This window comes from Chenopodium quinoa, unplaced genomic scaffold (genome assembly GCF_001683475.1).
Source record: "Chenopodium quinoa cultivar QQ74 unplaced genomic scaffold, ASM168347v1, whole genome shotgun sequence".
Lineage (NCBI taxonomy): Eukaryota > Viridiplantae > Streptophyta > Magnoliopsida > Caryophyllales > Amaranthaceae > Chenopodium > Chenopodium quinoa.
This window is the reverse complement of record NW_018743047.1, coordinates 2,250,129-2,263,959: the sequence shown is the minus strand read 5'-3', so window position 1 is coordinate 2,263,959 and position 13,831 is coordinate 2,250,129.

Here is a 13,831-nt window from a genome sequence, read left to right as displayed (position 1 = left end):
TTTATTATGTGCTAGGATTGAATCAATTTGGGCATCTCTACTCTCCATGTGCTTCTGCATACTAGGCAGCATCGCTCTGTTTTCTACCATAGCAGGGTCGGAAGATGAGGAGGGTTGTTGTGGTTGGTTCTTCTGGCCAGCATTGGGGTGGTAATATTTCTGCTGTTGTTATTGTGGCGCCTGTGATTCTTGTGGAGGTGGTGGATTTTGAACATTGGTGCTCCGGTAGGAAAGATACGGATGATTTCGGTACCCAGGATTGTAGGTGTTGGAGTATGGGTTATTCTGCCTATAAGCTTGAAAGGCGTTGACTTGCTCCACGGAACTCCTGCAATCTTGCTCCCAATGACCTACAATTCCACAATTTTCACAGAAAGCCTCATTAGCGTAATTATTAATTGCAAAAACATGAGCTACATTTGCAGTACTAAGATTATCTAATTTCTGGCAAATAGAAGTTAATTGAGCTTGTAAAAAGGATACAGAGTCGACGCTATGTTTCCCTTTATTAGCAAAGCCTCTAGGATTCCCATATTGGGAATTATGTATTGTCATATCTTCAATAACTTGACCTGCATCATCAACATTAAGGTTCATAAACCTCCCACTAGCTGCAGAATCCAATATTATTCTAGATGAATTTCCAATCCCATTGTAAAAGGCTTGGGTCAATTGCCATTGTGCCAGATTATGGTGGGGGCATTCTCTCTATAGATCTTTGAACCTCTCCCAAGCCTCATATGAAGTTTCATCGGCCTCTTGGGCAAAGTTCTGAATAGCATTCCGTAGTACAGTTGTTCTCTCTACAGGATAATATTTATTATAAAAATTTAAAACAAGAGTCTCCCAGTCAGTTATACCAAGTGCAGTTCTATTTAATCCATTAAACCATAATTTGGCTTTTCCACATAAAGAGAAAGGGAAGAGAATCTCCCTGATTTGGTCTTGTGTGACCCCAGCATGCATGATGGTATTACAATACTGACAGTAGTCTGCAATATGAAGATTTCGGTCTTCACCCTTAGCTCCACTAAATTGCTTCCTTTCTATCATCGTGATAAATTGGGGTTTAATCTCGAATTGTACCCCATCAAGAGCCGGAGTGGGAGTAAGGTGTGGAAAATCTGTAAACTTTGGATGTGAATAATCACTGAGCTTCTTAAGTACCGCCATCTCTGATTCTGGATCTGAAAGTATCTCTGAATCGCTAGAATCAGTTGGAGGGTCTCGGCGATTATTATTATCACCAGAACCTGCCAGGATTTGCCTGTAAAAATTCTTTTGTCTATGGAAGAATCGTTTGATCTCAGGATCGAATGGGATATAACCTGATCTATAACACCTTGGCATAAACAAAGAAGTAAAAGCAAATATGAGACTTGCCTCAAAGAACTAACATTCTCTGAGACAAGAAGAAATAACCTAGACTACAGAAAACAATCAGAAATAAAAAAAACCGTTTCCCCGGCAACAACGCCAAAATTTGACAGGCTAAAGTCGTATCACCTAATCAAAAGTAATTCCTAAAACCACTAACTAAAATAGATGGGGAAGTAGGGTCGAATCTACAGGGATACTAGTCTTTCTATTTATAATTAATTAAAGCAATCTAAATTATAAAGTAACCAATATATTATGGTAAAAAGGAAACTAACCTACGGAGAGTAAAAATAGAGAAGAATAAGAATAGAAGAAAATCAATGAATAAAAGACCTAGGGCATAGGTTCACCAATAAATAGCATTCCAGGGTAAAGCATAATAATCAAACATCAATGTATCAATTAATCAGATCATAAAGGGTTTTCGCTACGTATTACAATTACAGAATTAATCTACAGGTATTAAATCTCATCTCTCGAAACTCGACATAACCATTTATAAATTAACCTGCCTATTGAAACTAGACCTAAACATCAATTTTCATCTCTCGAATCTCGAATCAATATTGTCAAACTCATGCATAAAAGATCAGGCCTAATCTAGTCACAGAGCATTAAATCAATCAATAGGAAATTAATCTAGCATTGACAATCAACAACAATAAATTACCCTTTCATATTATTTATGGATCCCCACAAACCCTAGAAAGAAAACTACTCACGCATAATTAAATATAAACTAAACAAAGCAATAAAATAAGACATGATGAAAGAATTAAAGTAAATAACTGAGATTAAAGTAGAAGAAATTGTTACCAAAATAATCTGAATTAAGGAGTTGAATTAAGAACAAAGTTGTAGAGTGAGAAATTAATCTAAAAGCTAAGTAGAGAGAGAAAGTCTAAGAGAAGGAGTAAGAGTAAAAAAAGATACTAAACTTGCTTAACGGAAAAGTATTTATATTAAGCAAGAATCCTCAACTAAAACAAACCTAAACGACGATTAAAACCTCCTAATATTGAAACGCGCCCGATCGGGCGCGCCTTTTTCACCAAGTGAATGTTTCTCGCGCCCGTCCGGGCGCGAGTTCGGGCGTCAACTACTCTTCCCCGCCCGGCCGAGCGCGCCTTCAGGTGGGAGCTCTAATGGCCGGGTGGCACTCTTGGGCTACTCCTTGGACTTCGATTGGGCTCCAATTCTTCGGGCCAATCCGGATTTCCTCTTCGGGTCTTGAATACTTGGTCCAAATGCCCCGGTATCACATTTACCGATACCTTAATCACCGGTTCGATGGCTCTAAACGGCCCTAGGCTATAAAATATGGTCGTGCATCTCCAATGCTCATAGCTGCTCCTTAAAATCCCGGGAAAATGCTCCAAAAGTGCAAATCCCTACAAAAGTCAACCAAATCTACGAAAACACTAGAAAACACCAATTAGTAATAAAAGTGGCTCTAAAGAGCCAAAAACACTACTAATTATGACCAAGGGATGGGGGTAAAATACTATATAAAATGGGCATATCAATGCCTCCGTATCACATGCACCAAGCCCTTAATCACTAGTTCGATGACTCTAACCGACCCTGGGCTTTGAAAGACAGTTGTGCTCCTCCAATGCTCGTGGTTGCTCCATAAAAATCCCGGGAAAATGCTCCAAAGGTGCAAATCCCTACAAAAGTCATCCAAAACTACGAAAACACTAGAAAACACCAATTAGTAATAAAAGTGGCTCTAAAGAACAAAAAATACTAACAATTATGACCAAGGGACGGGGGTAAAATACTATATAAAATGGACATATCAAGATCCCCCAAGCCAAACCTTTGCATGTCCCTAAGCAAAGAGCTCATCAATGAATAAATAAATACATGCCTCACCCCAAGTAGTTATAATCAAGAACAAACAATTCAAGGCAAATCTAATAAACATGCTTCAACGTCAATCAATCTCATTCATCCAATCACCCATCCTCCCTAACAATTGTCAAATAGAGCAAATCACAAGAGAATATAGAATTCAAGACTATTGCTCACATACTCAACTCTCATTGATGTAGCGAGTAAAAGATGTACTCGATCGCTCTCCGTCCCAACCCCTTTATGTGAACAATGCCCTCCCAATTCACACTCTCGTGTGTTTAAGAAAACATACACTCAACCTACTAGTCGACTCGAAATATGTCAAGTCATTCCTTGTATTGATAGGCAACACTTTCACATTCGCACGACTCTATGCACAAGGTCAGAAGGTCTTTAAAGCTTGTAATGTAAGGCTAGGTGTAGACACCCATTTGTGTCTCCCCAAAATAAATCCCAGTGATGAATACCTTTCGCATCGAATCATAATCAAACAAAGTGAAAGTGTGGAAAGTCTAATGTTGCAGTTAGTTTTTTATAAAAATCTTTCTTTCTGTTTTCGCAAACCTGCTCTATTTTATGAAAATAGACAGTCCAGTTCAGTTTGGTCCATGACAAGGGTCCAATAAGGGTGTAGTTGTATGGGTCTCGAAAAGACCTTCCAACGATATATTATAAGCCCAATTTCGATGAATAATGAGGACGTTATGGCCAAAATACTAAACTGGGCCCGATTTGGTTCTTATATGCGGCCCAATGATCTAGAGGAGGGCCTATTATTAATTATCATTCCTAAATCTATTAGGATTGATTATAGTCTTCTAGAAGGTTTTCTTAAATCGTAATGGGATTAGGATTGATTATTATGTATATGAGTTTTATTTGGAATAAAAGAAGGGTTTTATATGAAAATACGACTTTACCCCTAACACGGATTTTAAGACTCAATTTTATCTAGAAATAGATTCCGCGTTGAAAACATTCTGCATCGCCAAACGACAGGTTCGTTGCCTGGCGCTGCAGTGCAGCGCCTGGCGACGAGCCCTGTCGCTGGCGACAAGGAGGTGTTTTATTCCTTTTCGAAGATTCCGAACTATTTTCTTATAAATAGGTTCCCTAGACCTCCTTTTTCGATAACCAGAATTCTCTAATTCTTCTCTCTCTCTCTAAGCTAAAGCTTATTCTCTTTCTCTCTCTCTCTTTTTAAACCAACCCTTTTACAAACACAATTCCACATTCACAAGATCTAGACACACCTAGCCAAGTTCGAAGTTTCCTTCACCCTAGATGTGAAAGGTTGATAATTTCTGAGGGTTTGGTCCCAAATCCAGTTAAAACTTTTTAACTCTTTCTTTCAATTCTTTAGTTATTTATTTAGTTTTATTATTTTCCTTGAAGTTGCTAACGTGTGTATTTTTTTATTAGAAAGAGATACGAGGCATCCAAGTAAGTTCTTTAATTGTTTAATTGATATTATGATATAGAAATCATGTCTAGATTGTTTTGTTGATTCCTAGTATCATGTTAGGATGTTTTATTGCTTCCTAGTATCATGTTTAGGGTAATTTCTAATATCAAGTATGATTAAAAGAATGCTTCCTATTTCTTTCCTAATATCATGTTAGTATCATGTTAGGGCTAAAGCTTTGATCTTTAATGTTTAGTGACATGCTAGGGTTTGTTATTAATCTTGTTAGTATCATGCTTAGGATCTTGCTATTAATATTATGCTTTAACATGATTATTTTTATAATTGTTATAATTATTATTATGATTGTTATTATTATTATGATTGTTATTATTATTATGATTATTATGTTGCTTGATGTTTATTGTTATTGCTTGATCACGTCTTTTATGCATGTTTAAAGGGAATTTGTACTTGTAATCACGCTTAATAAGATAATTAATAATCTTGTTTAGGGTTAATATGATTATAATTCAAGTGATCGCCAATAATAGTTTTATTTGTGCATTAAATATTCAACCAACATAGATTTAATAGGTTTATGGTTAACCTAACGATTGCATGTTAGTCAGAAAGCGCACATGAATACGAGTAGAATAAAGTAGAGGCCTATTTTATAGGGCGAGTTCTTTCTCTTTTAGATTGATTTCATACCCTTATCCTCAAACACCAGTCATGGTTCCAGACCTATTGGAGTTGACGATCTCATGGATCGTTAAGGGGTGTAACCTTCACCCTGTGAACGATTTACAAGTTCCTAAAACTTGTTGGTGACTCTTTTGCTCTAGCTTTCTTTCCTTTGGACGCCACCATACTTAAGTGTATGATCACAGTGTGGCTCAAGTTTGGGATAATGCTTGAAATATTTCCTACACTACGGTAAAGGTAGGAAATATTTGTGAAAAAGTGAGAGAAAATTCATGCTTAAAGGGAGCCAAATCCTAATAAAACGAAGGTAAAAAATGAATAATGACCAAACATCACCAACATACTCAACTCCAACAAAAGTTCACCAAATATAACTCCAAACATATCAGACAATCCCAACACTTACAATATCACTCACAAAAATATAATAATATAGAACTTGAGTGAATAACAAATTTTGCTCTCCAAATTTGATTTTTCAATAAAACTCAATTTTTTTTTCTTTCTTTCTTTTGATCAACCTTCAATTAGAACACTTGAACATTAAACATTTTTTTTTCTTTTGGTCTTTTTTTTTCTTTTCTTTTGAAGTTCACTTTTTTTTTTTTTTACACTTTTTCTTGAACCTCCTTTTTTTTTTCTTCTTCACATCATCATACTTTATTTTTTCAAGAAAATTAAACTTTAAAACTCATCAAAAATAAACTACGATAAAGAACAAAATAAATCCTCAAAACCCACCCAAATTGTGCAAACGGTAAGCACATTACAAACTCCCTCACCTCACTCACTAATAGCTCCCCCAAGCCAAGCTTGGGACTAGTAACCAATGGGGCAAAATAGGCTTGTAATGTGGTTTATAAACAACAACAAAAGTCAAGGCATCAACATGGGTAGCAAGAAGGGAACAAATGTATCTAAAATCATCTTAAGGCCACCTAAAAGAACAAATGTCTTCGTCCTCCACAATGTGCATAATAATGAGACATGAAACATTACTCATAGTTGCAAACCAATACTCAAATTCATCGACATACCAGGGACTAACACACATTCCTAACCAAATTAACTAGTCAAGCACTATATTCACAAGTAGTTGGGCAAAATTGACGCATGTTAGGACATCCAAGCAGTCAAACTTCAAATCATGATCAACAAATCCACAATGCTCATCATCATGTACCAAGAATCAAAATAATTTTTTTCAAGTATGGGGCATAGGGAAGCATGATTTACAATTCATTGGAACGTATTTTTGGATTTTTTAATTTTTTTGTATTTTTCATATAGGAAATCAATAAAACTAATCTAGAAAGAAATAAATCTAATCTAAGAAAACACACCAAAAATAAAAGAAAAGGGAAAAAAAGGATACCAAATCCAAAAATATCCCCCGAGCCAAAATCAGACAATGTCCTCATTGGCTTGAGAACTAGCCTAGAATAGCTAATCCTCATCTATGGAGCCGAATCCTCCATCGCTACCACCTGCACCAGAAGAGCTAGCACCAAAATAGTTTGGCTGAAACCCCCCCCCCTAAGTCATTCCCCCAAAAGGTATGTCCTGACTGTACCCGTGAAAAGATAAATATTCAGTATAAATACCACGGGCGGTGGGATCTCTATCGTATCCCTGGGGTGGGGGCTGAAACCAATCAGGGTAAATAGCATCTTCGGGGATATTACCTCGACGAGCATAATTATCATACATAGGATACAGAGGTCTACCCTGGTTCCTCTCAAGGTACCCTAATCGTTGGTCGAGGGAGCCTACCATCCTCCTAAGGTCACCCTGTGAATGCTCTATACCTCCTAAGGCCTGACTTATACTTTAAAAGTCCCAAACTGTCTCATAGTCGCTATGAGGAGGAGGTGGGGCTGTATGAGACATGCGAGGTGGTGAAAGAACTACCTCGGGCTCAGGGTGGGGTGGTGAAACTGGTGGTGCTTGCCCCCGGGCGTGGGCAACTAAAAGGTCATATGTGTAGGACTCTTTCCCAAGGGGAAAAGCAGTCAACTCGGGACTAGGCAGGGGAAAGATAGGCAATGGTTGCTCTATTCCTGTCCTAATGCACCAGTGGGGGACTCGCTGGCTATCCAAACATACCCAAACCAAATCCTCAAGGTACCTAGCAGTCATGTAGGTGTCCGGTACACAATTAATTAGACCGTGAGGTCCACTCTCAACAAACCCGACCTTCTTAATTGTTATCCTAGTAACTAGGCCTCCTAGACGAATAGGGGTAGTAGCATGGTTACTAGCCGAGGCATGTCTACTAATATGAAAGAGGATGTATCTAGCAATGTTCAGTTTACCGTACCCAAACAAATAATGTCCAATTATAGCTAGTTCATTAGTTTGGGCGTTATGCTGCTCGTTCCTACCTAGAAAACAAACACCTGCAAATCTTAGCCAGATTTTAGGTAGAGGGTGATGGATAGGTTTGGCACTAGCATGTTGGGCGTTAGGCGCCGGTAAACCAGTCTAAACATGATAGATATCTTCCATTTTGTATTGTTCATGCCATTGGATAGGTAATTCATAATTCAAATCAACAAAGGTTAAAATAATATTCCTATTATTTAACCTAAACATTAATTTCGGCCCATTTTTACTGTTCACAACAGACAAAGAGGAAAGAAATTCACACGTTAATTCACGATAAGTAGGATAATGCATATCGAAAAATTTTCTCATTCCTATATCGTTCAAGAAACGTTTAACATAATCATATAAACCATAAGATTCAAGAGTAGGGCGGTGTAACCACCGTGAATCTCTCGCCCGTAGAGTTGCTCAAGCCGTTCTTTTTGCTCCAGAGTTGCAATTCGTATGGATGGCCATTGCGGAAGTTGCAATTCCGAATCATATATTGTTGACTTGAATTAGAACTCCTCCCAAGAATCTTCCTTGACCTCTTTGATGCCATATTTGAAAAATGGATATGATTTTTTTTATTGGAATTTGGGGAATTTTGGTATAAAAATGTAGAGGATGAAGAGAGGGTTAGAAATATGTAAGAATTATTGGATTTGGGTGAGAATTATAGAAGAGATCTTAGAGAGAAGTTAGAGAGTTTAAGGTTTTTAGAGAGAGGAAGAATGGTGGAAAGATAAGAAAATGGGAAAAGAAAGAAGAAGGAAGAAGAAAAGATGAGGCGGAGAAGCTCGCGCCCGGTCGGGCACCCACTCACTCGATCGGGCGATCTAAACCTTCAAAACTGATTAGCTCTCGCGCCCGGTCGGGCGGTGCTTCGCCCTGTTGGGCGATAAATACCCTCGATTTTCTTCAACTCTAGGCCCCCTCTCGCCCGATCGGGCAATCAAAAGTATTGTAGTTTGTCAAATCTCGCGCTTGGTCAAGCGCCCTTCGCCCGGTCGGGCAAAAATTGCTGATTTTAAACCTTTAATCTCGCGCCCGGTCGGGCCAGAAACAATACTTGGTGCGAGAGAGTCCTTCTCTTTTCTCCAAATTTGACTAACTCTTTTTCGTTCAAACCTGTACAAAACATCAATAAACTCATTAAACTCCCTCCTCTCTCCCCTCACAAGAAAAAGAAAGAAATTTAGACAAAATCAAGAAAATACGGGTTGCCTCCCGCAAAGCGCTGGTTTATCTAGGTCCCGCACGACCCTCTTACCACAAGATTAGAAGTTAATACCCTTTGCCTACCGCTTGATCGGGTGGTTTATCACCCGGTTGAGCGGTGTTTAGACCACGACGCGGCTTCCTGACATGCCCTGTGGGACGCCAATTCACCTTATCTGGTGGATCCTCCTTGTCGTTAACTAGAGGTTCTTTACTACTACTCACAAGAGACCCCTTTTTTACCGATGGTTGCTTCAAGTTGTCACTGGATTGAGCAATTGCAACTCGATCTGGTGGAACACTCACTATAGGTTCAGTTTCCGCAACTTTCTTGTTTGTTTCCACCTTCTCGTCTTCAAAGCGAAGACCGACACAGTAAAGGGCTCTTTCTATTGCATCAACTTCCTTTTGTCATTTGTCTATTTCATCTGTAGAAGATGCAACACAAGATACCGCCTCCAAGGGATCTTTTACAAGAGCTTGGGGCGTATTAAAACAATTATCAACCACATTAACACTAAAACACTTCTCCTCTGTCATGGGGCTTTTAGGGGTATTATTTAAATTGAAAGTATTTTATCATCCCCCACTAACAGTGTTAGTTTGCCACATTTCACATCTATAATTGCTCCTGCAGTGTTAAGGAATGGTCTAACTAAAATAATTGGAGTTTGCAAATCCTCAGCCATATCAAGAACAACAAAGTCAACAGGTATATAAAATTTACCTACTCTAACAAGAACATCCTCTAAAACATCTAAGGGGTATTTAAAAGAACGGTCGGCCATTTGTAGAGTAATATTAGTAGCTTTTAATTTACCCATATTTAGCTTGGAACACACAGACAATGGCATGACACTAATGCTAGCGCCCAAATCACATAATGCATTATCAATCATTAGATTTCCAATATGACAAGGGATAGAAAAACTACCCGGATCTTTCAGTTTAGGTGGAGATTTATTTTGTAGTACGACACTACATTCTGCAGTAAAAGCGACTGTCTCTAACTCACTAATATATCTTTTTCTAGTCAATATTTCCTTCATGAATATAGCATATGCATGAATTTGTGTGATTAGTTCTGTAAAAAGAACCGTTACCTGCAAATATTTAACCATCTCCATAAACTTACCAAACTGCTTATCCAAATTTGTTTTTAAATGACGATTAGGGAATGGAAGTTTGATAACAAGATTTGGAGCATTACTGCTCTTATCTGGAGCTGCTACCTTCCCTGGAGTTGTACCCTACAATGTATTATCACAAATATTAGTACTACTCTTTAGCCCTGTAGGGCTATTAGCATCATTGTTAGGTTTAATGGAATAAAGATTAGCATTATTCATTAAAATTGGTTCACCATCTCTAGGCATAGGGGGGCCATCATAGTGTGAACCACAACTTAGAGTAATTACAAAAGCTTGATCCGCAGGCTTGGTTGGCTGTGCTGGCAGGGCTCCCTGTTGGCGGGCTTGTAAAGTAGAGGAGATCTGCGCAATTTGATTACCTACAATTTTATTATGTGCTATGATTGAATCAATTTGAGCATCTCTACTCTCCATGTGCTTTTGCATACTAGCCAGCATCGCTCTAATTTCTGCCAAAGCAGGGTCGAAAGATGAAGAGGGTTGTTGAGGTTGATTCTTCTGGCCGACATTGGGATGATATTATTTCTGCTGTGGTTGTTGTGGCACCTGTGATTGTTGTGGCGCCTGTGATTGTTGTGGAGGTGGCGGATTTTTAACTTTGGTGCTCCGGTAGGAAAGATATGGATGATTCCTGAACCCAGGATTATAGGTGTTGGAATTTTGCCTATAAGCTTGAAAGGCATTGACTTGCTCCACGAAACTTCTGCAATCTTGCTCCCAATGACCTACAATTCCACAATTTTCACAGAAATCCTCATTAGAGTTATTATTAATTGCAGAAACATTAGCTATATTTGCAGTACTAAGATTATCTAATTTTTTACAAATAGAGGTTAATTGAGCTTGTAAAAAGGATACAAAGTCGACACTATGTTTCCCTTTGTTAGCAAAGCCTCTAGGATTCCCATATTGGAAATTGTGGATTGTCATATCTTCGATAACTTGACCTGCGTCATCAACATTAAGGTTCATAAACCTCCCACTAGCTGTAGAATCTAATCTTGTTCTAGATGAATTTCCAATCCCATTATAAAAAGCTTGGATCAACTGCCACTGTGCTAAATTATGGTGGGGACACTCCCTCTACAGATCCTTGAATCTTTCCCAAGCCTCATACGAAGTTTCATCTAGCTCTTGGGCAAAGTTTTGAATTGCGCTTCTTAGCAAAGTTGTCCTCTTTGCAGGGTAATATTTGTTATAGAAATTTAAAACAAGAGTCTCCTAGTTAGTTATACCAAGTGCAGTTCTATTTAATCCAGTATACCATAATTTAGCTTTTCCACACAAAGAATAAGGAAAGAGAATCTCCCTGATTTGATCCTATGTGACCCCAGCTTGCCTGATAGTACAATATTAACAATAGTCTTCAATATGAAGATTTGGGTCTTCACCCTTAGCTCCACTGAATTGCTTCCTTTCTATCATCGTGATAAATTGAGGTTTAATCTCGAATTGCACCTCATCAAGAGCTGAAGTGGGAGTAAGTGACAGGCTCAAGTCGTATTCACCTAATCAAAAATAAAACCTTAATCCACTAACTATGTAGATAGGGAATAAGGGTCGAACCACAAGGAAACAAGTCAATTTATTCCTAATTAATTAAAAGCAATCTAAATTATCAAGTAACCAAGTTATTATAAAAAGGGTCATTAAACTACTAAAGGTAAGAGTAGAAAGGAAATAAAATAAGAGGAAAATCAATGAAGGAAAAACCTGGGGCATAGGTTCACCAATAAACAATATTCTAGGGTAAATCATAATAAGCAATCATCAATGCATCAATTAATCAGATTATAAAGGGTTTTCGCTACGTATTACAATCACAGAGTTAATTTACCGGTATTAATCTCATCTCTCGAATCTCGACTTAACCATTTATAAATTAGTCCGCCTATTGAAACTAAGCCTAAACATCAATTCTCATCTCTCGAATCTCGAATCAATATTGCTACACTCATACAATTAAATCTGGCCAAACCTAATTGCAAAGCATTAAATCAATCAATAGGAAAATAATTAAGCATTGACAATCAACAATCACAAATTACCCCTTCATATTATTTATTGGATCCCCATAAACCCTAGAAATTAAACTACTCACGCATAACTAAATCTAAATTAATCAAAGCAATAGAATAAGACACGATGAAAGAATTAAAGAAAATAACTGAAATTAAAAGAAAAGAAATTGTTACCAAAAGTAATCTGAATTGAGGAATGGAATTAAGAACAAAGTTGAGAGAATTTTAGAGATAGAAAATATTCCAAGTAGAGAGAGAAAGTCTAAAAGAGAAGGTAAATAAAAATTACGTACAAAAATCGTACTTAAACATCCCTAAAACAAATACTAATTGAAAACTAAGATCTCGACAATCAGGTGCCTCCAAAAACACGCGCCCGATCGGGCGAAGGGCCGCCCGATCGGGCCCGCCTTTTTCTTCAAACTTCTTCTGGGCAGCCGCGCCCGATCGAGATAATGCTCACCCGATCGGGCGCGCCTTTTGCTGGTGTCTTCTTCTGTGCGCCCGCCCGATCGGGCGAAGCTTTCCCGATCGGGCCCGGTCTCTTCCTCGAGGCTTGGACTTTGATTGGGCTTGATTCTTCGGACCAATCCAGATTTCCTCTTCGGGTCTTGAATACATGGTCCAAATTTCCCGGTATCACACACCGAGCCCTTAATCACCGGCTCGAACCGGTCCTGGGCTTCAAAGAAGGTCGTGTCCTCCTAATGTTTGTAGTTGCTCCATGAAAAACCCGGAACACGCTCCAAATGTGCAATTTCCTACAAAACTCAAGCAAAACTACAAAAACACTAGAAAACACCAATTAGTAATAAAAGTGGATCTAAAGAGCCAAAAACACTACTAATTATGACCAAGAAACGGGGGTAAAACACTATATAAATTGGACACATCAGTAAGGTGTGGAAAGTTTGTCAGCATCGGCTGTGAATAATCACTGAGCTTCTTAGGTGTCGTCATCTCTAATTCTGAATCTGAAGGAACTTCTTAATCACTAGAATCAGTTGGAGGGTCTCGGCAATTATTGTTATCCCCAGAATCCGCCAAGATTTGCCTGTAAAGATTCTTTTGTCTATGAAAAGAGTGTTCGATCTCAGGATCGAATGGGATATAACCTGATCTGGAACACCTGGGCATAAACAAAGAACTAAAAGGAAAATATGAGACTTGCCTCAAAGAACTAACGTTCTCTAAGACAAGAAGAAATAACCTCGACTATAGAAAACAATCAGAAATAAAAATATAATCGTTTCCCCAACAACGGCGCCAAATTTTGACAAGCTAAAGTCGTAATCACCTAATAAAAATAATACCTAAATCCACAAACTATGTCTATAGGGAAGAAGGGTCGAACCACAGGTAAACAAGTCAATTTATTCCTAATTAATCAATATAATCTAGATTATCAAGTAACCAATTTGTTATTATAAAGGAGAACTAAAGTAAAAGTGGGAAGGAATAAAAGTAGGAGGGAAATCAAGGAATAAAAGGCCTAGGGCATAGGTTCACCAATAAACAATATTCCAGGGTAAAACATAACAATCAATCATCAATGCATCAATTAATCAGATCATAAAGGGCCTTCTCTACGTATTACAATCACATAATTAATCTACCGGTATTAAATCTCATCTCTCGAATCTCGACTTAACCATTTATAAATTAACCTATCAATTGAAACTAAGCCTAAATATCAATTCTCATCTCTCGAATTAATA